General features: G+C 37.5%; 1 protein-coding gene across 10 annotated transcripts in view; it reads right to left on the reverse strand.

Annotated features, from left to right (window-relative positions):
• Nucleotides 1–24,503, reverse strand: part of SGK3 (serum/glucocorticoid regulated kinase family member 3) — a 183,164-nt gene that overhangs the window by 101,245 nt on the left and 57,416 nt on the right. The window contains exon 1 of one of the 10 annotated variants that reach the window (XM_046020134.1): nucleotides 10,404–10,424. The exons of the other annotated variants lie outside the window; for them this stretch is intronic. The gene's annotated coding sequence lies outside the window, so the exon portion shown is untranslated. Of the gene's footprint in view, nucleotides 1–10,403; nucleotides 10,425–24,503 lie in introns of those variants that run through there. 10 annotated transcript variants of the gene reach the window in all.

Genomic DNA, 24,503 nt, shown 5'->3' on the forward strand with positions numbered 1-24,503 from the left:
TAAATATTAATGTTATAGTGAAGGGGACCTAACTCTATAAAAGAGAATTAGTGACCTATGATATAATTACACTGAAGACCTATAGAGCAGTGGGCTAGAGAAAATAGAACTTGATAAACAACAATTAAAGGTTATTTGTCTTAGAGAGGAAATAAAATCTTTGAATTTGACATCCAATTGAATCCTTTTTCTCAACTTTCAAAAGTCTGATCCTTTCTATTAATCTTGTATGCAGAAAATCATCTATTAATGATGTGCTGAGTAATTTTATTTGACACTGGAATTTGGAATAGGACTTTGGGTTTAAATTTGTCTCAAATGATTTATATGATCTGGTTAGTAATTTTTAATCCATGATTAATTAACATATTTCTTTTAAAAGACTGACTAATTCAGGGGCACCTGGGTGGCTCAGTGGATTAAGCCTCTGCCTTCGCCTCAGGTCATGATTTCAGGGTCCTAGGATAAAGCCCCTCATTGGGCTCTCTGTCCCCCGCTCCCTGCCTGCCTCTCTGCCTACTTGTGATCTCTCTCTCTGTCAAATAAATAAATAAAATCTTTTAAATAAAATAAAATAAAATAAAATAAAAGACTAATTCAGATTCCATTAGTGGAGACAGAGAGTACAAGAACATTTTTATGCATTCTTTTGTATGCTAAGGGGGAAAATTATTTCCCATCATATTTTCATGATTCAAAAGACTATGTCATAAATAGGTAATTTGTTCTTTTCCAGTTTGGGTCCCAGAACGTACCACTAATAGCTTCATTCATTTGAACTTACTAAGACTCTTTTTTTTTTTTTAAACATTTTATTTGTTTGAGAGAGAGACAGTGAGAGCATGAATGAGGAGAAGGTCAGCGGGAGAAGCAGACTCCCCGTGGAGCCGGGAGCCCGATGTGGGACTCGATCCCGGGACTCCAGGATCATGACCTGAGCTGAAGGCAGTCACCCAAGCAACTGAGCCACCCAGGCGCCCTCTAAGACTCTTTTTTAAATTAGTTTCAAAGGTAGGATTTAGTGTTTCATCAGTTGCATATAACACCCAGTGCTCATTACATCAAGTGTTCTCATTAATGCCCATCACCCAATTATCCCATCCCCTGAGCCACCTCTCTTCCAGCAACCTTCAGTTTGTTTCATAGAGTTTGGCATCTCTTAGGGTTTGCCTCTCTCTCAATTATCATCTTATTTTATTTTCCTTCCTTTCCCCTATGTTCATTTGTTTTGTTTCTTAAGTTCCACATATGAGTGAAATCATGTATTTGTCTTTCTCTAACTGAATTATTTCACTTAGCATAATACCCATAATACCCACAATATCCATCATTGCTGATGGCAAGATTTCATTCATTTTGATGGCTGAGTAACTATATGTATTATATACAGATATATACATCTTCCTTCTCCAGTCATATTACATTATTACATCTTCCTTATCTAGTCATCTGTTAATGGACATCTGGGCTCTTTCCATAGTTTGGCTATTGTGGACACTGCTGCTATAAACATTGGATGCAGGTGTCCCTTCGAATCACTATGTTTGTATCCTTTAGGTAAATACTGGTAGTGCAATTGCTGGGTCATAGGGTAGCTCTATTTTTAACTTTTTGAGGAACCTCCACACTGTTTTCCAGAAGGGCTTTACCAGTTTGCATTTCTACACAACATAAGAGAACACTTTCAATGAAGTGAAATGAGCACCATCAGATATTTCTGATAGCTTTCTGGTAAAATGAACCACGGCTTCTTGTAGGATTGGGTGATTCCAGATCTGGGGCAGAAAATATACAGAATGAACCTGAAATGTCTTAACCTCCTTACTTTCTGGTATGATATAAATGAGCACTAGAGTCATGTCAAAGGCCTTACAACCAATGCAGAGTTAACCAAAGATGGAAAAATCAAGCATAAAAAAGAATAATGACTACGGTGAACTGAAACACAATGAATGTCAGTCTGTTAAGCAGCCAATTTTTGGTTTCGGCTCAAGTTATGATCTCAGGATCCTAGAATTGAGCCCTGTATCAGGCTCCATGCTCAGTGGGGAGTATGCTGGAGGAATCACTCTCCCTCTTCTTTTGCCCCTCCCCCCACTCGTGCACTCTCTCAAATAAATAAATAAATCATTAAAAAATACAAAACAAACCTCATGGATTGTTTATGAGTGATACTAAGGAACTCTTTTTTTTTTTTAAAGATTTTATTTATTTATTTGACAGAGAGAGATCACAAGTAGACAGAGAGGCAGGCAGAGAGAGAGAGGGAAGCAGACTCCCCCCTGAGCAGAGAGCCCAACGCGGGACTCGATCCCAGGACCCTGAGATCATGACCTGAGCCGAAGGCAGCGGCTCAACCCACTGAGCCACCCAGGCGCCCGGAACTCTTTTTTTTTAAACTGGTACATAAATGGCATATAAATGATAGGAATCAAGACTTTATACTGCCTTTCCCATATAAATTACACCTTGAGGTAACCAAATAGTTGATGAAGGGACATTGCCTCTTATAGAAGAATGAATAAAGACGAATGGAATTAGAATGTGACCATTTTGCAACATCTAAGGAATTAATGCATCTAGGCAATGATCATCAATGACTGTTCCCTTGAAATAGGACAGCCAACCAGACATTTTGTCTCCCAAAAGAAAAAACGCACCACCATTTATAAGTATTCTTGGCAAAAAATTTGAACCCAAATCTCATAAAGTTTCTAGTCCTAACTTCCAATGTATAGGAAAAACAAGGGTCAGAGATACATGATAAATGACATTTCAGGGATGAAATGAGCAAAATTTAGTGGTAAATTCTACAGGACAAATGACCGTTTCTTCATTGTGTAAGTTGTAAGGTTAAAAAGAAAGGCAGGAAACACTTAGATTAAAAGACTTAAAAGATTTATCAACTACCAATTGTAATATGTGGATATTATTTGGATCTTGATTGGATTAAACAAACAAAAAATTATAAGGCAATTGGGGATGACTAGATATCTAATAACATTAAGAAATCACTGTGATTTCTTCACTGTTATGCTGAAAAGAAATAAAAAAAATCATTGTGATTTCTTAAAGATACGATGATATGTTTCTGAAAAGTGTCTATATTTTGGAGGTAATACTGAAATATTTAAGTGGGTGCGATTGTGGTTCAGTTGGTTGAGCATCTGACTCTTGGTTTCAGCTCAGGTCATGATCTGACCTGGGTCATGGTCCTGGGATGCAGCCTGCTGTTGGGCTCTGCTGTTAGCATGGAGTCTGCCTGAGATTTTCTCTCTCCCTCTACCCTTACCCTTGATGGCATACTCTCTATCTCTCTCTCAAAAGAATAAATAAAGAAATACATCCTTTTAAAATATAGAAATATTTAAGGATGAAATGACCTAATGTCTCAGATTTGCCTCAAATTTGTGGAGACGGAAAGAGGGTGTGATTAGCCGAATAAGATTTAGTATAAATAGATAATTGTTGAAACTGGGCAACATGTTTATGAAGGCTAATCCACTATTCAGACTCTTTCTGTAGAGGTCTGAAATTTTCTATAAGGAAAAGGTATCTTTCCTTAAAACAGAGTTTGCTACAGAGGACTGGTGAGGTAACGAGTGTTGTTTTTATTATAAGTATTCCTGTACTGTTTGTTTTTTTTTATTTTTAGGTACATGCATACATTTCATTTTTAAGGAAAGAGTCTTAGTAATAAGAAATACGCGTATATTAAAAATTTTATCAGTCTATGGTGATTTAGTTCTAAAATGTACATCAGCAGTTTTCAAAGTATAGTCCATGGACACCTGGAGGGCCCTATGACCATTCCCGGGGATCTGTGAGATCAAACTATATTCACAATAACACTAAGACGTTATTTGCCTTTTTCACTAATTTGCACTGATGGTGCAAAAGTAATAATACCTAGAACTGCTAGGTATTATTATATGTCCTGACATGAAGGAAGGCAGGTTCATGGCTATCCTCCTCATGGTTTTCTTCATCCTTACTCACTTGGAGTTTAAAAAGAGAAAAAAGCCAAGTTCACTTGAGGATATCCTTGAAAAAACAGTAAAAAAATGTTTTTAAACATTTTTAAAAAGATTTTATTTATTTATTTGACACACAGAGAGAGAGAGATCACAAGTAGGCAGAGAGGCAGGGGAAAGCAGGCTCCCCGCTGAGCAGAGAGCCCGATGTGGGGCTCAATCCCAGGACCCTGAGATCATGACCCGAGCTGAAGGCAGTGGCTTAACCCACTGAGCCACCCAGGTGCCCCAACAGTAAAAATTTTATTAAATTTTTTTAAAAGATTTTATTTATTTATTTGACAGAGAGAGCAAGAGAGTACAAGTAGGGGGGACAGTGGGAAGAGAGAGGGGGGGAAGCAGGCTTCCCACCGAGCAGGGAGCCCGATGCGGGGTTTGATCCCAGGACCCTGGGATCATGACCTGAGCCAAAGGCAGATGCCTAAACATCTGAGCCACCCAGGCGCCCAAAAACATTTTAATATATCTTGATTTTTGAGTCCATTAGTTTCTAATACACTGTGTGACAAAATGGTGAGTATGCAAGGCACTTCTGCTGTATCACCAAAGTCTAAGGATTGTCTGGAGGGAAAGTCCTTCCTCATGTGATTGTTCAAGTTAAAAGCTGAACTACCTGCTTTACAGAGAACACCATTTTTACTGAAAAGGATGACTGACAAATGACAATATTTGCCAAACTTCAGTATTTGTCAGACATTTTCTTGAAAATGAACAAAGTAAGCCTGTCACACTGAGGAAAACAACTCAGTGTATTTTTTGGCAATGATAAAATTCAACCTTTAAAGTGAAATTAAGAGTTTTGGAAAAGTTGTGTCTTCCCCCATGAGCTTGCCTGCTTCCTTCCACTGAAAGGCTTTTCTGATGCACTCAGGGATATTAATAAATGAGATTTTAAAAAATATTGTTAAATGAAATGTGTCAACATTTGGAAAATCTGCATAAATTAGTGAACCAATATTTTCCCAAAGACAGAGTTATAAAAACATGCATGCACCAAAGGTCCATTCAAAATGTAAGATGACCATAATGGGTTGAATGGGAGCCCCCAAATGGATGACAAGAGAAAAATCATTTGTGTATTTTCCAGGTGAGCCTTAAATCCAATGACAGGTGTCCTTATAAGAGATGGAAGAGAAGAAGCACAGAGACACATGGAGGAGAAAGCCACATGACAATGAAGGCAGACAACGACCAGAAGCTATAGGAGGTAAGGAACAAATGTCCCCTAGAGTCTTTGGAGAGAATGTGGACTTGCTGACTCCCTGATTTCAGACTTCTAGATTCCAGAACTGTGAGAGAATAAATTTTTATTTTTTAAAGCCACATAGCTTATCTTTAAAAAACAGCCACATGCCAAGTCTTGGTATAGTATCAAAGAAGAATCTTCACAGCTTTCTGGAAGTTCTATTAAAATACCCTGCTTTTTCCCACTATATATCTTTGTGAGGTCTGGGTTTTATTTATTTATTTATTTATTTATTTATTTATTTATTTTTGCATACTTCAATCAAAACAACATATTGTAACTGTTTGAATGCGGAAACTGGTATAAGGATCCAGTTGTCTCTTAGTAAGCCAGATATAAATGAAGAGATTTAAAATATGTAAAACAGTGTTAATCTCACTGTTTTTGTTTTTTTTTGGTTTTGGGAAACACTTGACATAAAAATGTTTTATATTAATATATAATAGCTAAATATTCTTAATTTAAGTATTTTTAAAAATTTCTCAGTTTTAACTTTTTATATAGTAAATATTGATAATCCACATAAATCCAGACTCTTTGGGGTCCTCAATAATTTTTAAGAGTGCAAGGGGTTCGAGACCAAAAAGTTTGAGAACCACTAGTATATATAATTAGTAAAAAAGGACAGACAAGTAGAGGCCTGAGCAATCAAAGGTATCATGTATATAAGATTTCAGTTATTTTTAACTATGCATTGGATTTTCAGGGGTAAGAAGGCAGAGACAGACCCTCCCAGGCAAAAGAAACCCTTAAACATAAAATGCAATTTAGAAGCAGGTCTACACATGATAATGTCAGAAGACCTGGTCATTAATAAATACATAAACAGGGGTGCTGGGTGGCTCAGTCAGTTAAGCATCCCATTCTTGATTTCGGCTCTGGTCATTATCTCAGGGTTGTGAGATGGAGCCCAGAGTCTGGCTCTGTGCTCTGCATGGAGGCTTCTTAAGTTTCTCTCTCTCCTTCTCCTTCTGACCCTCCCCACCTGCTCGCATGCATGTGCACACTCTCTCTCTCTCAAAAAAGAAAAAAAAGCCACTCCTTTAAAAAAAAAAAATAAATAAATAAATATATATATACATAAACATATTTTACATACCCAGATTATTATTATCTTTTGAAAGACTGGATATATGACTCAATTTCAGGTATCTTTGTTAGTTTTTGGTAACCCATAACTTCAAAAGATTTTTGGTTTTGTAAATGTGGGTAACATACGATTCTTATTCTCTTATTCCTCCAAATGATGGAAAGAGTACCTTTAAATACCAAACTAGTCAACTACAACCTTCTTCTGAGTCTGTAGACTCACTCTACCAGGAACACTCATACCTCTACTTTTCACTTGATATATTTGTCCGCTAGGGTTGTCATACCAAAGTAACACAGATTGGACAGCTCAAACAACAGAAAGTTATTTTCTCACAATTCTAGAAGCTAGAAGTCCAAGATCAAGGTGTCTATAGGGTTGGTTTCTTCTGAGGCCTCTCTCATTGCTTATAGATCTTCTCCCTGCCTCTTCACTTGGTCCTCCCTCTGTGTATATCTGTGTCCTCATTTCTTCTTAGAAAGACACTAGTCAGGTTAGGGCCCACCCTAATGCTCTACTTAACCTTAATTACCTCTTTAAAGACTTTCTTCAAATACAGTCACATTCTGAGGTACTAGGGGTCAGGATTTCAACATATGAATTTGGAGAGAAACACAATTCAGTCCATAAGACTTAGCTAACTACTACTTGCCTGTTAGGGATCAGCCTGAATAGTACTTCTTCAGGGAAGCATTCCTTCCCCCTGGATTTAGGTTAGGTCCCTTGTTACATTCACATAGTATCCAATACTTATCCTATACAAAATTTATCACACAAATGTAATTAAACAATTGGTGTGAATATTTTATGACTGTCCCTCCTTAAGCACCATGGGAGCAGAGTCTGTGACTGTCACATTCACCACTGGGTTGGCAGGGTTTAGGATAATGCCTGACATACTAGGGCCACTCGATGAATGAGTAAGGGAATGCTGGATGGTATCACAACATTACAGAATTGTTGTTGTTGTTGTTGTTTTTAATTTAAATTCAATTAGCCAACATAGGTACATCATTAGTTTCCGATGTAGTGTTCAATAATTTATCAGTTGCGTGTAACACCCAGTGCTCATCACATCACATGCCCTCCTTAATGCCCATCACCAAGTTGCCCCATCTCTGAAACCACCACCCCTTCTGCAACCCTCAGTTTGTTTCTCAGAGTCAACAGTCTCTCATGGTTTGTCTGCCTCTCTGATTGCTTTCTATCCAGTTTTTCCTCCCTTCCCCTATGATCCTCTGCACTATTTCTTATATTCCACATATGAGTGAAACCATATGATAATTGTCTTTCTCAAATTAGAGCGTTTTGATGAAAACATTAGGTCTATGAGCCTGCCTGAAAGCATTTGGAGTACTGAAGCAGCCTCCATTGGCAAGAGATGTACCAACAAATTAGTACGTTGGTGGTGGTAAAGTCTCACTGGCTTTTAATCCCACTGGGGCAATAGGTTAAGGGGGTAGAGATTTAACTCTAGTCCTGGCTCAATCATTAACTAGTAACATAAAAATGGGGCAATGTTCCTTAACTTTACCTTATCTCTCCTCATCTGTAACTGCAGAAATTATCAAAGTCAAAGCTGGTCACAATTTAAACAGAAACCCCCCAATCTGTGAATATCCAAAATATACAGTCCAATTCCCTTGCTATTGGGGCCCTTGTCTTCCCCTGCTGGAAGGATCAACCACCTTTAACAACCAATTCTTCTAAAGCTCTGGAAGTCCCACCTCTGGGTTTCTGAAGACTTCTCTCCCACCACAACAGCACATTGCTAAACAAATCTTCAAACAGTCACTACCACTTCCCCAAAACTCGGGACTTAGAGGGCAACCAGAGTTCAGGGGTTCATAAGGGCATTTAAAATCTAGGGCCATACTCTGGTTTCTCTTCAGATCGCATAAATCTTTCGCCTTTTTAAAATCTAGGGCCAATATTAAAAATCTTGCAACCTGGTTAGGAATTAAGAAGTGTCATCTGTCGGGGCGCCTGGGTGGCTCAGTGGGTTAAAGCCTCTGCCTTCGACTCAGGTCATGATCCCGGGGTCCTGGGATCGAGCCCCACATCAGGCCTTCTGCTCTGCGGGGAGCCTGCTTCCTCCTCTCTCTCTGCCTGCCTCTCTGCCTAGTTGTGATTTCTGTCAAAAAAAAAAAAAAAAGTGTCATCTGTGACTTCTGAGGGCATTTGAATTCAAAAAACCAAAATACAAACGAATGGCTAGAATATTTCTGGGGTATGGAGAGGGTAGGATCACATTCATTTATTTTGAAGTTGGGAAAGTATGTAATGTGGGGGAAAGTGCAAGCAATTTATAATGTCTTTAGTTGTTCTTTCCTACACATTGCCTAACCATATGTCTTGACTACCCAAGTGACTTTGGACAAGATTCTACCTTGGTTACTATCCCCTTACCTGGAGATAAAGATACCACAAGAGATAAGTGTGAGCGTCAGGTGAAATGACATGTAGAAATGTGTTGAATGCAGAGATAAAGAGTGAAGGATTCCACAGGACCTACAGAGTCCTGGCTTCTCCCTTTTAGGAACTGCATAACGTTGAGCAAGTGTTAACTTCTCTGTGGCTCAGTTTCCTCATCTGTAAAATGGAGATAATAGTATCTATCTCTTGTGGTGATAATGTTCTTAAGATACCTATGTATCTAATACCTAAGTATTAGCTATTTCATCTAGCACTTTGTAATTCTTAGATTCTAATATAATCGCATTTGATTATCTCAGAAACTTTTGATTTCCCCACTCTCCTTAAACTCCCCACCTCCTTTCTTTTTCCTCTCCCTCAACAGTGCCCTGGTCTCACTGAAGATATAGAAGCCACCAGACTTTATCCCCCTTAATATCCCCCACATACCCAAACCCTGTGGTATAAGAACTTGGGCTCCCTTCCCTTTTAGTGACTTGCCTTTCTCTTTCAGGAAAAAACGACTTGTGTTTCTCTAAAAACCAAATGCTGCACACTTTCTCTGCCTGAAATGTTCTGTCCCCCTGTTTTTTGTTGGGGTAACTCCTACTCTTTCTCTGGATTCATCTTCTCTCTTTCTGACCACCTTGTGCAAACTGGGGAGTGTTCCCTTTTGTGTCGCATGGCTCCTTAAATTTATAACCTAAATTATCATGTTATATAATAATTCTCTCTTTGCACACCTATTTTTTACAACCTCAGAACCTAGCACCGAACCTAGCATGTAGAAGAACCAAATGCTCCTTTTTGCCTGGGACTGTGCTAAAGTCCCGAGTCCAAGGAAACCCTGCAGTACTTAGTCACTCTATTTCAAATTCATGTATAAAATGAACAGAGTCCACACTTGCTGTCTTCTCTTCTCTTCACTCTTCAACACAATGCCACCACTTTCCACCCCTCACCTCCCCAAACTGCTTTGACACATAGCACAGTGCTCTCCTCATGACCATATCTACTGGACACTTTATAGTCCTTCTTAGATTGACCTTTCAAAAATGATATTTAGTAACCAAAGATTATTCCTGTGATGTACTACTTTTTCTTTTAATGAAGCAATCCAGTACTAAAATATCCAAATTTATTAAGTACATGAGTATCTGTGGATTCAAGGTACCATCCCATGTGTTGTTGACATAGTTCTAAATGTCATGCCATACTTATGATTTCATTAAAATAATCACAAGATGTGATCAATGACTACTATGTTTTCTGAATAAGAAGTTTCCAGAGTCATGACTCATGGAATTAAAAAATTATCTGAAGCAACAAAAAAGTAGTTCTCCTTTTTCATGAAATCCAAATAAGATAACAGAATGGTATTCTGTTAGGAAGAATTATAATAAGTAACTTTTCTTTTCTTTAAAGCTTTGAAAGTAGGTATATTAAAATTACCTATAAAATGAGTAAGTAAATAAGAACTTAAATTTATTGTACATTTATTTTAAATCAAAGAACAGGTTCTTTTTAAAAAATATCTTAATAGTGAAGGCATTCTCTCCCCTGTTCTCAAGACTCTCTATGAACCAATTCTTATCAAAGCAAATTGCCCAGGAATTACCTATCCAGATATATTCCAAGCTCTTTGGGGGCAGGTTTGGATCTAGCTTCTTGTCCCATCTCCAGCACTTAGACAAATGGGTGCCTGGCCCAGGCAGGGGCAAAAATAAGTATCTTAAATACAGAGGAAGGGAGGAAATCTTAAAAGTCAGCAAATTTTAGATAGTTGTAAAACAAGTGTTTCTCAGAAGAGAGGGCATTATATCAGCAATGCACATAAATTCCAGATATATACAAAGGAAAGCACTGGCAATAAACACCAGTTGTAAAGTTGGCAATTACCACAGCCATTATTGACTCAGCATGAATTTGTAAAAATACAAATATCACAGTGAAAAATTAATTTAGGATCTTACAGTCCATTTTACTTCCAGATAGTAGAAGATGCAGTGACTAAAGTAGGCTGAATGAATATAAAATTCCTTTTTTTGTCCCTAAATCAAGAAACCTGAATGCAATTTTTTCACTGCCCATATTCAGAGATTCACATACACAAAACTATTTCCAGGCAGCAGTGGCTTATATTCAATTATTCAATTGGCACGTACCAGGACAGTCATCCTGGTTCATACATACTTAATAAAAGTTAGCTGTTATTATTACTAAGATTATATTCTGATTCCTGAAATTAACTATATCTTTATCTCATATCTATAGACTTATATCCATGTATAAACATATTTAAATAATCTAGAATTCCTCATTTCCTGACTTTTCTGAATAAATCAACTATCTTTTTTTTTTTGAGATTTTTATTTATTTATTTGACAGATAGAGATCACAAGTAGAGAGGCAGGCAGAGAGAGAGAGAGGAGGAAGCAGGCTCCCCGCCAAGGAGCCCGATGCGGGGCTCGATCCCAGACCCTGGGATCATGACCTGAGCGAAAGGCAGAGGTTTTAACCCACTGAGCCACCCAGGCGCCCCTAAATCAACTATCTTTAAATAATTTTTAAATTTTAAATTTTTAAAATTTAAATAATTTTAAAAAACGATTTTTCCTAGAAAAATTGCTAAAATTGATACTAAATTTTCAAATGACTGATTTGCAATACATTCTGTCAATCTCAAACCCACCTGAAATTCAAAGAAAAGCAAATTGCATTTTTCATGAAATTCAGGAAATAAGCCATTTGTTTAGCAATTCCACTTTTACTCATGTGCAACAAGGTACATGTATAAGAAATAAACGTCTGTACTAGTCAAAAAACTAGTAATGACCCAAATGTCCATCAAGAGAAGAATAGGTAACTAAATTGTTGGACAGTCACACAACGGAATGTTAACAGAAGTGAAAATCAATGAACCACATCTGTACACATCAATATGGATGACTGCCACCAACACTACCAGTAAAGGTATCAGGAAAAATCACTCCATTTATATAAGTTTCAAAAGCAAAACATTTAGTAAGGTACTGTTTAGAGATAAATTAAAACGTTGAAAAAATCATTTTATAATAAGTCAAGAGACTAATAAATACAAAGTTTGGCCACAGTTAATTGATGGATGGAGGGAAGTGAACTGAATTGGGGAAGGGCACATGGGGAGCCAGATGTATTATTAGTATTCTATTTTTTAAACTGAGAGGTAGCTACATGGTATTTGTTTCAGTGTTATTCTTTATATTTTCCACATCTGCTGTGAATATACTTTCATATATATTTAATAATATGTTTAAAAAAGACTGACTAGCTTACAAAAAATATCTAGGGGCACCTGGGTGGCTCAGTGGGTTAAGCCTCTGCCTTCAGCTAGGGTCATGGTCTCAGGCTCCTGGGATCGAGCCCTGCATCTAAGCAGAGAGCCTGCTTCCCTTCCTCTCTCTCTGCCTGCCTCTCTGCCTACTTGTGATCTCTCTGTCAAATAAATAAACAAAATATTAAAAAAATATCTAAAGCAATTAATATCTATTTCCACTATATCCCTGGGATGTTAAGACTTCTACTTTTTAAAAAAATTTATTTATTTATTTTTTAAATTTTATTTATTTGACAGAAAGAGAGACAGCAAGAGAAGGAACACAAGAAGGGGGAGTAGGAGAGGGAGAAGCAGGCTCCCTGCTGAGCCGGGAGCCTGATGCACAGCCTGATCCCATGACCCTGGGATCATGACCTGAGCCCAAGGCAGACATTTAACAACTGAGCCTCCTAGGCACCCCAGATCTTCTACTTTTTAAATAAAAAAATATAAATGGAGACTTTTAGTTTAATAAAAATATATCTGTAAGGCTACATAATATTCACCTTCAAAATTTAGAATTTAGTCTTCCAAATGCAAGAAACAGCCCATTAATAAATTGGTAATTTTTTGTCAGATGAATCAAATCAAATTTTGTCCATTTTGTTAGATGTTGACCAAAGGTAGTTAATTTCAGAAACTGTATTATAGAATAATACAAAATAGATCCATCCCTTACTCTATATTTTATCATTCTCTCACATAAGCATTCATATAGCTAGAATATCTAGGTAGAGTTTCCTGGAAATAATTTAATAGCAAAATTAGAAATCCCTAATGGCCATCTCTGACATAATGGGCTTCAAATTGATGAGTACACCATCTTTGCAAAGGTAACCCAGACAAATTGATGACAATATCATGTAGGCAATTTTCAAAATTAAAATTGATGAGCCTGCTCCTTCTACTTGTCAGAGTAGAGAGTTTATTGATCTCTAACAAATCAGCAGCATTAGAGGGAAATGCGAGTCAGGGCAGAGCTGAACTTGTCCTGGGAGTCCCTAGCACTAGTCAGGTCGAAGAGGATGGTGATACTGGTGATACAAGGAGCAGCCCGGACCAAACATGTCCCACAGGCAGGATGAGCCCAGCATATTTATAGTACATTAACATAAAAAGGAAGAATCTATCAAGGCTTGACATAGTCATAAATTCCCTTAGGTAATACCCAAAGCCTGAGTAGCTTGGCAAAGAAAAGTTATTTCAAAAATTTGGAGTTCCCTCCTGCAACGCACTATTGTTTTCATAGGTTGCTAATTCAGCACAGACAGGATTAACTCTTAGAAAACTCTGAGCAAAAATCATAAATAGATACTACCTTAGTGGCAGTATTTTTTTTACTTTACTCAAACTATCTCCAAATTAAAACTTCTAAGAATTAGACAAAAGGATCTGAATTATATAACTTCCTACTGGTAGTTTTGCTTCAGCAGAACATTCTGAGTAAGTGGGAGAAAAGTAGGAGGAAAAGGCACTGAGCTAGATGCTTTACATACCTCAATAGAAGGAACTATTATTAATGGAGCCAAGCCCTGTGCTGAGGACTCCATATGCATTCTCTCATGTTATACCCATAAAGACACCTTTTTAAAAAAGTTTTTATTTATCTATTTGAGATAGAGTGTGCGTGAGTGCACATAAGGGGTGGGGGATGGTAGGCAGAGAGAGAGAGAGAGAGAGAGAGAGAGAGGAGCAGGCTCCCTGCTGGGTAGGAAGCCCAACTCAGGGCTCAATTCCAGGACCCTGGAATCAAGACCTGAGTAGACCTTTAACCCACTGAGCCACCCAGGTGCCCCAGTAAGGGTACCTTCTTAATTCCATTCTATAAAAGTGGAAAATGAGACTTTAAGTAATTTGCTCAGCAGTGCTGGAATTCAAACCAGCGCCTGACCAACACTTGCTCTCTACCTGCATGCTATGCTGAAGCATTGATTTTTGAAAAAGACTTAGCAAATTAAACAGATTAAAAAAATAAAAGCTAAATTGCTAAGTGGCTCAAAGTCTAAAAGAGGCCTTTTATCTTGATACTAAAACTGCACACATGTTGAAGAATTTTAAAATAATGTGTACTACCATTCTTCCACAATATGGCAACATCTCAGTTCCTTCCAGCTCTCCTACTCCTCTAGACCTGGCCCTTCTAAAACAGTTACTCAAAAAACTCTATGGCTATTTAAACTACTTAAAGACAGTCTTTTATTTGTAAGCAATTGCTCTATAAGAAATTTTACTGAAGTCATGGGGATGGAAAAATCATGGTCAGATGCTCAAAAAGAAAAAGAACATTAAAATGAGGTTAGGGAATAAAACAGTCTATTTTAAAGGTAAACTTCACACCTCAGTATCATGAGAACTAACAACTTTCACAAAGCCACATTCAGCATGCTTCATATCGTCTCCTGATGTCAGACTCTGGATATTTGAACTGGCCATGAGAAGACAACAAACACAGGGTTGCCAAAATCTAAAAGTAAAAGGGAGAACCTCTGTTTTTTTGAAATGAGAAATCACAAAAGGTAATTTTTTAAAAAATTTATTTTATTTGTTCAGTGTTCCAAGATTCATTGTTTCACAAAAGGTAATTTAAAATCTACATAGCGTTCTCTCTATGCTCTCTGGAAAACAGCATGCCATTTAGTACTTACACAAGGATTTCATCTACATAAATACATTAACATTAATTGGGTCTCACTTACCTGTGTAGGGAAATATTAGCACATTCCCTCTTCTTTTAATGACATATATGGAGAAATTCATGAATTAAAACGCTCAGGAAAGGATTTCTCATTTTAATATGTTGGTATAAAGATATTTCACCCCTTTCTCTCAGAAGTCACCACAAACAACAGAAAATACACAAAAGACAACAAACTCCATACTACATGAAGGAAAAGAAAATGCGCAGAGTGGCAGAAGGTGAAACCTAAGGGCCTATGACACCAGGCAGGAGGGAGCTGACCTACTCTGCAGATTCCGTGAAAAGGCTCAGGATTTTGGTGCAAAAGGAAGGAAATGAGAGGCTTCTCGTCTGGAAATACTGAATAGTCCTCGAGAAAGCAGCTGCTGACGATGAAACCTGTGATGGTCCACAGCAAACAAGGTGGCTCACCTTTAACAAGTTCCACTCAGATTCGTAGAACTTTTATTCTGTTTTCAATGAATTTTTAGTGCTTTACTCTTAAATGATCATCAGGGACTTAAGAAAAACTTCTAATATAAAGGACCAAAGTAAAAGAGGAAAAAAAAATGAAACAAACTAGAACAAATAAAAAAGAAAGAGAATATCAGGAATAGACAAAACGTTTTAACCTACACACACACAAATACCTTCAGAGACATAAAAGATACTATATGCATGGAACAAGAACAAGATTTTTTTCCCAATAAAATAATTTTTTAAATTATTTTTTAAAAAATTTAAATTTTTAAAAATTTAATGATGAATAAGATGAATAAGAAAGAGCTCTTGGAAAGTAACAATGATGCTAAAACAAAAATTTCAATAAAAAAGTTGGAAGATGGGGTGCCTGGGTCGCTCAGTAATTAAGTGTCTGCCCTTGGCTCAGGTCATAATCCCAATGTCCTGGGATCAAGCCTCGCATGGGGGGTCCCTGCTCAGCAGGAAGCCTTGTTCTCACTCCCCCAATCCCTCTGCTTGCGTTCCCTCTCTCACTGTCTCTGTCAAATAAATAAAATCTTAAAGAAACAAACAAATAAATAAATAAATTGGAAGATAAAGTTGAGGGACACTTGCAGAAAATAGGACAAAAATAGCAAGAGATGGACAACAGGAAAAACAGGTAAGAAAATCAGAGGACCAATGCAAAAGATCAAACACAGAACTAAACCAAGATCTACAAAGAGAAAAGAGTGAGAATGAAATTATCAAAGACTTCTTCCAAAACATGAACAACATAAATTCTACCTTGAGAATGTTCACTGAGTACCTAGCACAATGGCTAAAGAGAGGACCTCCTCACAAGCCAGATCACTATAATATTTTAGAATAGAATGTAGAAAAGATCTTAAGAGCTCCAGAGGTCACATGCAGACGTTCAGGAATAAGAATGGCATGGGTCTTAACTGCAACAGTGGAAACTAGAAGACAACAGAGCAATGCTTTTAAAAGTCTGAGGGAAAACAGTTTTCAACCAGAGTTCTACAGACAGCCAATTTATCATTCAAATGTGAAGGTACAATAGCTCATTAAGATATGGGACTGTGTGTTCTACCAAAATAACGGAATCGGCCACAAAAGCAGCATCAAGAGATCCAGCCCAGGTAAGAGGCAAAGAGTGCACAGAATGACAATCCAGCAGCAACTCAGACTGGAACTGGAGAACAGAGGAATCCTGAAGGAAGTTTTCCAGAGAAGGGAGAGGGAACTGGGAGATTGAAATCTGCCTGACTAAACTGTAAGGGCAATCTTAACGGAAAGGCTGTTCGAGGATTTAGGAAGAATTAGAGACAAGCTCAAAGAAAATCAACACTTATAATGAACAAAACATCCTAGATACCATATGAATTGAAGAGGGTGGAATATTTAAAGCCCAGGTGATAAGTACTTGTCCTAAAGTAATATATATTCTACACTTGATCTTAGCCAAAAGGGTGAGCAGTGATATTAATATATATCCTAATTGGGGAACTAATCCATAGATATAATGTGAACCACTGTTTTTTAAAAAAAAATTTTTTTTACCAAGAAGTATATAATAAGAAATATTTCTTTTTTAAAGATTTATTGTATTTATTTATTTGAGAAAGAGAGTTTGAGAAAGAGAAAGAAAGATTGAGAGAAAGCAAGCAGGAGAAGAGAGAGAGGCAGAGGATCTCAAGTAGACTGGGCACTGAGTGCAGAGTCCAGCGCAGGGCTGGATCTTAAGACCCCCCAAGATCAGGATGCAAGCTGAAATCAAGAGTTGGTGTTTAACCATCTGAGCCACCCAGCTGCTCCAAGAAATATTTCTTACATGATAAGCCAGCATGGCACCACACACACACACACACACACACACACCTCTGCAACAAAAGTACCATTGAACAATAGCAGGTATCCCCTGCTTTTTAAAGTCTGTATTACACCACATTGCTTTTATGAAAAACCTACTTCAGTTTCTGTTTTTGCTAATTGAAAGAAATCTGAAGAGGATTTTTGCTTTTACCAAAAAGGTGAAGCACAAAAATGGCATTCAGCATTTGTTTCGCAGTGGGCATTTATGGAGAAAGTGCACACCCCAAGCAGACAGAGTGACAACACCAAGTTCTTTGCCCAGAACTATGCTCAGCATCTCGGCGTCAAGCAGCACCAGCTTTGAACTGTCTGAGCATCTCTGCTTCATCTACAATTTATTCTGGGCATCCATTAGCAAGATGTATCCTAAGGTATCAGAAAAGCCTAAGAAGTTATTTTTTGGATCTGGGAACATTTAAAATTGTTTCCATGTAAATTAATAGTAATTGCTTCTTTGCTTTACATCATTTTGTCTTACAAAATGTTTCATAGGAGCCTATTCTTGGATAGTGGGGGAAACCTGTACTCCTTTTGATACATAACATATTCTGATATTTTCTATTTTATTCCAGGTTTTTATATTTTTTTTTATTTATTTTTTAGAGAGAGAGAGAGAGCATCTGCCCATGCAGGGAAGGAGAGAGGCAGAGGGAGAGGGAGAGAGAGAATCCTGAGCAGGTCTGACCCAGGACTCAATCTGATGGCGGTGAGATCATGACCCTGAGATCATGACCTGAGGGGAAATCAAGAGTTGGATACTTAACTGACTGAGACACCCAGGCATCCCATTATTCTAAGTTTTTAAATACTGATCACAATCCACTAAACTGACTTCATAAATCACTAATGGTTTGCAACCCACATTTTTCAAAAAAACACTGCAAAAGACTATGGTATGTTTTACTGAAAAGAGAAAACACTTCTGGGGAATTAGAGGTAGCAAGAAAGAAAGCAAAAAAAAATCAGGGACTTGATAGAAAAAGAATTTGAACTGAGTTTTCAAGAATGAATCATAATCTGACAGGCAATGAAAGGGAAGGCAGCTATTGCATGTGAAGAGAAGGTAAGCAGAGGCTCAAATGCAGGAAAACACGGGGTGTGCTAAAGTTAGGGCAGGGCAAAGGGTAAGTCTGAATGAAAGAGACAAGTAGAAAATAGAGAGAGAGAGGTAGGTTGAAGACTAATGGTGGAAGACTTGACAACTCTGCTGAGGAGTCTAATGTAATTCTGATAGCAATGGAGATCCAATGAGTAGATCCAAGGAAATGCTCCAAGGGGGTTGGGGGTGTTAGCAAACTACAGTCATGTCTATACCACCTCAGTGAGACTTATTAATTTTGTATGCATAAATTACATAAATTAAAAGCAACATAATATGTGAATAGAAGCTGAGCAGTGAAACAACAGAAGCTTATTTTATTCATTGTGATTTTTTCCCTTCTTAAAACTTCCATGAAAGAAAAGAATGAATTTATTTGAATAATTTAGACCCTGAGGAAAAGAGAAAGTCAGTCTCTGATAGGATAAAGAAATATCCTTTCTTTTCTTTCAGATCTACTACACTAATACAGATGACTCCTTGTACCTAAGATCTACCCTTAAGAAACTTCCCTCATTTTCTTGAGCATACCAGCCTCTCTTTCCATTAAACTTCTGCACTTGCTGTTCCTTGAACCTGGAATGCACAATCCATTGACTGCTACCAAGTTAGATGTCACCGAGTCTAAGAAGCCTTCTCTGACCTCCTAGCTGGGTTAGATACTCCTGCTGTGACTTAGCCTTCAGGAGCACTTCCCCTGTGCTAGCACATCTTGCCCTGAATTATAATTATTTGCCTTCACAATTAGACTGGAATCTCCATGAGGACTGACATTATGCTGAGGTAGATTATCATGAAAACCCCATGCACTGCTCCAGTACCCAGCCCATAGGGAGCACTCAATAAATATTTAATGAACACAAAGTTTTTGTTTAGGGTACTGACATATAATTTGAAAGTCTCTACCCTTATGCTAAAGCCTAGATCGAAAAGTCAAAATCTGGTTCAAGTAAGAACAACCAATCTGTATTTCCTGCCTAGCAAGCAAGTGGCTCTAACTGTACAGAATGATTCTGTAGAAGTTGGAGCCCAAAATTAGGTTGAATGGGAAAGACAGGGTGAGGAGTTCGGACTTGAACTAATAAAGAGCTATTGTAGGTTAAGAAAGACAGGCATGCAATTAAAATAGGGCTTTAAAAAGATTAATCTCTTCTGGTATGCAAGATAGAATGGGGGAATTTTTTTTCCTCCATTTTTTTAGCCTGTTTTTAAAAGTACGAGCAGATGGCCAGACTAACATGAGCAATTAACCACAAAGACCCAGTCTGCATAGACGGAGTTTAGTATTCATCAACTCAACAAACATTTTTTGAGATTCTACTATGTTCTATGAGCTGTACTATATTAAATTAAATAACTTCATATACTATAACCTGGCCTTTAATGAAATGGATACAAATTGTTGAGAGCTGAGCCCCATTAATGTCAGTATTCTGGTGTAGTTAAGAGGAACCTAGGGTGCTTAAGTGTAATTGGCAAAGTATCTATATAAAATGACTGAATTTAATGTTATTTTCATAGAACCAAGTCATATTACTTATTTTTTTTCTTATACTATTAATGCTCCTGTATTGATAAGTAATTCTATTTTATTTTATAATTATTTTTTAGATTTTATTTTATTTATTAATCTGACAGAGAGTGAGAGCACAAGCTGGGAGACAGAGGGAGAGGAAGAAGCAGGCTCTCTGCTGAGCATGGAGCCCGATGCTGGGCTTGATCCCAGCACCCTGGGATCATGACCTAAGCAGAAGGCAGTTGCTTAATCAACTGAGCCACTCAGGCACCCTGGTAAGTAATTTTAATAACAACTGTGACTTCTACCTCTGGGAAGAAAAGCACTCTTCTAAAGGTGTCCGAGGGAGCTCAACACTTCCTGATGGGCTACAAGAGATAATTCCAATACAACAACCTGTTAGGATAAAAGTATCCAGAGGTTACAGTGGAAGCACAGAGGAGAGGCAAGTGGTTATGTTTTGGGAGACAGTATAGCAAGGAAAATGAAAGGGAAGATGTTCTAAAGAAGGTGGCTCTTGAGCTGAGAACTGGTAAGTGGACAAGTTTGTGACCAATATTCCAGTCTGGACCAGTATTCCAAGCTGGACACACAGTTTGTGTGGAAGTAATTACTACTGGAGTTGAGAGCATGAACCTGAAAGAACTAGTAAATAAGTGAAGATCAGAAGATCACAATGAGACTGATAAGACAAGCTAAGGACCTTGGACTTGATAATATAGGAAATGAAGAAGGTGTGTGTAGGAATGACAATGGGCATTTCTTCACTTTAAATCACTTTGAAAGAATTATAGAGAATGAATGAAGATGGGGCAAGATCAAGATGGGGTTAAAGAAACCTAGAGAAAGAGGCAAGAGATGATGAAGGCCTCAAGAGGCTATAGCTGACATAGAACTGATGAGAAAAACGAGAAATATGTAGGAGGTAAAATCAGGAGGACTTTGTAAATGACAGAATGTAGACAATAAGGGAGACAAAGAAGTCTAGAATGCCTCTCAGGTTGATGGGGGTACCGTAAATTGAATAGGGGTAATAAAAGGAAGACAAAATTAGTGGAAAGTGGGGATGGGGCATCAGGAGGAGGGTAGAGAAGACATATTTTGTTTTATGTATGTTGAGTTTGAACTACCTGTAGGGTAGCACTATGTGACACTAGTTATCTGGTAGTAGGCAAGGACATATTGGTTTGAATGGCAAAGGATAAAGGTCATGTAGGAGTCATGATTTGGAATTCATATGCAAAAGATCTATGTAAACCAGAGGAGTAGCTCTAATCACTCACAGAGAGCTTGTGTAGTCCAAAAAGGGGAACTGGCCAAAAGTCAGACTCTTGGAGACACAATAGGGGGAATAGGTTTATCATCTTTAAGCTTAGGTCAGGAATAATCTCTGAAGAATCATTTCTTTGCTGTTCTCCAGATCTCTCTCTCTTTCCTAAAGCTTCTTAGGACTTATGAAGGGAAACTTGTGGTATATGTCTTCCTTTGAAGTAATTAACAAAAGAGAAAGAAAATTAAAGTCATAAAAATTTATCCATTAAACTGGATAACTCCCCTTGTCCATGGTTTTGCTTTCTGTGAGTTTAGTAACCCATTGTCAACTACAGTCTGGAAGCAGATGATACTTAAATGTGTCATCAGGTCAATATTAGACTAACGCCATGTCACAATGCCTACGTCATTCACCTCACTTCATCTCATCACGTAGGCATTTGATCATCTCACATCATTACAAGAAGAATGTAAAATACAGTATAATAAGGTATTTTCAGAGAGAGAGAGAGAGCACATTCATGTAACTTTTATTACAGGATATTGTTGTAATTGTTCTATTTTATTATTAATTACTGTTAATCTCTTATGGTGCCTGATTTATAAATTAAGCTTCATCATATATATGTATATATATCACATATATACATATATGTATATGTGTGTGTATATATATGTATATACATATATATATATATATACGTATATATGCATAGGAAAAAACATAATAGATATAGGGTTTGGTATTATCCTTGGTTTCAGGGATCCACTGAAGGTCTTAGAACTTATGACCTACAGATAGAGGAAGCTAGTGTATTATAAATTACTGACATTTATTGAGCACTACTATATCACAAGCATTGTGGTAAGTGCTTTACAAGTATTATTTATTTTACACTTAATAGCAAACCTATGAGATATGTCCTATTACTATGACTATTCTACAGGTGAAAAACTCAGAGGTGGCTGAACCACTATTTGAACTAAAGTCTGGGTAAGTCCAGAATGCCCATTCTTTTTTTTTTTTTTTAAGATTTACTTATTTACTTATTTGAGAAAGCAGGGGGTAGAGTGGAAGAGGGAGAGAGAATCTCAAAGCAGACTTAGCACTGAGCACGGAGCCCAAAGGAGGGCTCAATCTCACAGCCCTGAGATCATGATCTGAGCGAAAACCAAAAGTCGGACGCTTAACTAACTGAGCCAGGCACCCCCAGAATGCCCAGTCTTAACCACATTTAAGTATAATTTCTCAAAGGAGCTGAAAGAAATTAGTTGCTCAAGGCAACCTGCTCCTTTTATACATAACATGCTTGCCATTGCCATTTATTCCATTTGTGACCATCTTATATACATTCTAAAGAAGTATTCTGTTTTTACATATGACTATATAAAAGTTTGAATAAAAGTTCTATTAAATGCCACAGTCCAAAGATTCGTTCTGCTTTAATTATGAAAGAGAAATACTAAAATTGAAACCTAAAATCGAAACTTCAATGGCAGACATTAAAATAAAAGAAAGTAGCTCTTTAAACACAAAATGTTAAGTCTGTGGCTAACTACCTGAGATGAAATGAGAAAGCACTCCTTGCTTTCTACCCGTATAATGTCTGAAAGTCAATACTTCCTTCAGGATAGGGCTAGATCTTGGGGGTCCTAGAAAGGCTTAAGAGCAAATGCTGACCAACAAAGTAACATAGTCTTTATAGTAATATAGTCTTCAACACAGTCCCTTACCCAGAGCCTTCTCCAAGTGACCCAATTTTTATATTTTAATGATCAGAAAGTTCATGAGAAGAGACTTCCATTAAATCTACACAGGATCCTTTTCACTGAGAATTTGATGAATCCATCATTTTAAGAGAGCTGTGCCTGACAGATCCTTCTACTACTGTACATACTTGCACAATAAACCATAATGACTCATAACCACCATCCATTACCTTGGTGTTTCGCAACTTGTTTTCCACTCTTCCCTCCTTTTAAAACTGAACTTAAGGCAATATACACAGAATTATAATAAATGAACTTTAATAGCAAGAGTTTAAGTTTTAAAAAACCCATGGTACATTTGAATGGCTCGCCTCCTGGTTTTTCCACTAAAGATTACATAGATATTTAAAGTGTACTGTATTCTCAATGGAGGCAGAAAAAATTGTTTCGTTCTCATAATGTTAACAATTCTTAAACAAGGATGTTGCATATTGGTTTGATAGGATTTCAAATCTACTTGTTTATGACAAAAATGAAACTGTTCTTAAGAGTAAAGTTGTTTTGATGTGAGAATGAAGTAGGTTGTGTCAGGATTTCATCATCTCATCCGTTACTGTTGATAAGCACTCCATAGCTCGGCTGCCAAGGGATATGCTTGGGGCTTATCAATAAAACATAAGAAGCAGCAACTTATGGCATGGGGACATTTAGACTATAAACACGGAGAGTCTGTGAAGACTGTGAGTATTCAGTCTGGCAAGGCTACACTTTGCTAATCTAAGTAGCTCTCCCAAGACCCGATGAGCTGGTGGGTCCCGGTGCAGGAAAGGCAGCTCTTTTTTACCGACAGTGGTGAAAACTGCAGTGGCCCCACGAAGAACATCTTTCCCACCAGCGTCAGTGCCATGATTCCTTACCAACACGCTCCGGCAATAAGGGTCTTTTACTTCTGTTCTGACTGCATAACTTCAGCTCTCGGTTGGCGGAGCTCTCTCTCCTGAGTACCAACTATATAAAGGTATACCTCAATGGAATTTGGACTTTATTTCTTTCATCTCCCCTTGCCTGGAACAATAATGTGATTTTTGATTTATCGTTGTTTTGGAGTTTCTTATTTCTTTGTTGGCTTATTAAGAGACATTATCTTGTATGCTATTGGCTTATGAAATGCATACAGTGAACCTGCATTAAATAAATTGCTGGTGTTGACCTTAAAAATAAAACGTCCAGTTATTTTACCAGCAAAAGATGGGTTTATTCGGGAATAAAGAGAATTGTAAAACCATAGGCAAGTTCAGAGAACAACGGGGTAGTAGGTTCTTTTATAGAGAAAGGGGGATAAGTTGGAAAGGCAGTTATAGACAGAAAATCCATGGGAGTAAACCGGGAGGTGGAAGTATAGTGGATTTTCACTAGCTGGGCTGTTGGGTGAGAGTGAGATAAGGTAAGACTTTCTTCCTTCTGCTGAGAGTAACGTAGTACCCACCTGCAAGGTCTGCCTTTTTCTGTTGGGTCTGCAGTTGACTAGAGTAATAGGGTATGAGAGCTCCGCCTGCTGAACCTCCTGACTCCATTTTAGTGAGGTTTCCCATTAATTTTCACACTGGTAAAAATAAACTCTGTCTTGGAGCACAATTTGCCTCCTAAAACCAAACAGTATACTACAGTGATGTTGTGATTTATATTAAGAAATACATACATTTGGTCTTTGTCAGTTTCTGGCAAAGCTCCTTAAGTGATAAAAACAATAAA

This window comes from Meles meles, chromosome 1 (assembly GCF_922984935.1).
Source record: "Meles meles chromosome 1, mMelMel3.1 paternal haplotype, whole genome shotgun sequence".
In the NCBI taxonomy this organism is placed as follows: domain Eukaryota; kingdom Metazoa; phylum Chordata; class Mammalia; order Carnivora; family Mustelidae; genus Meles; species Meles meles.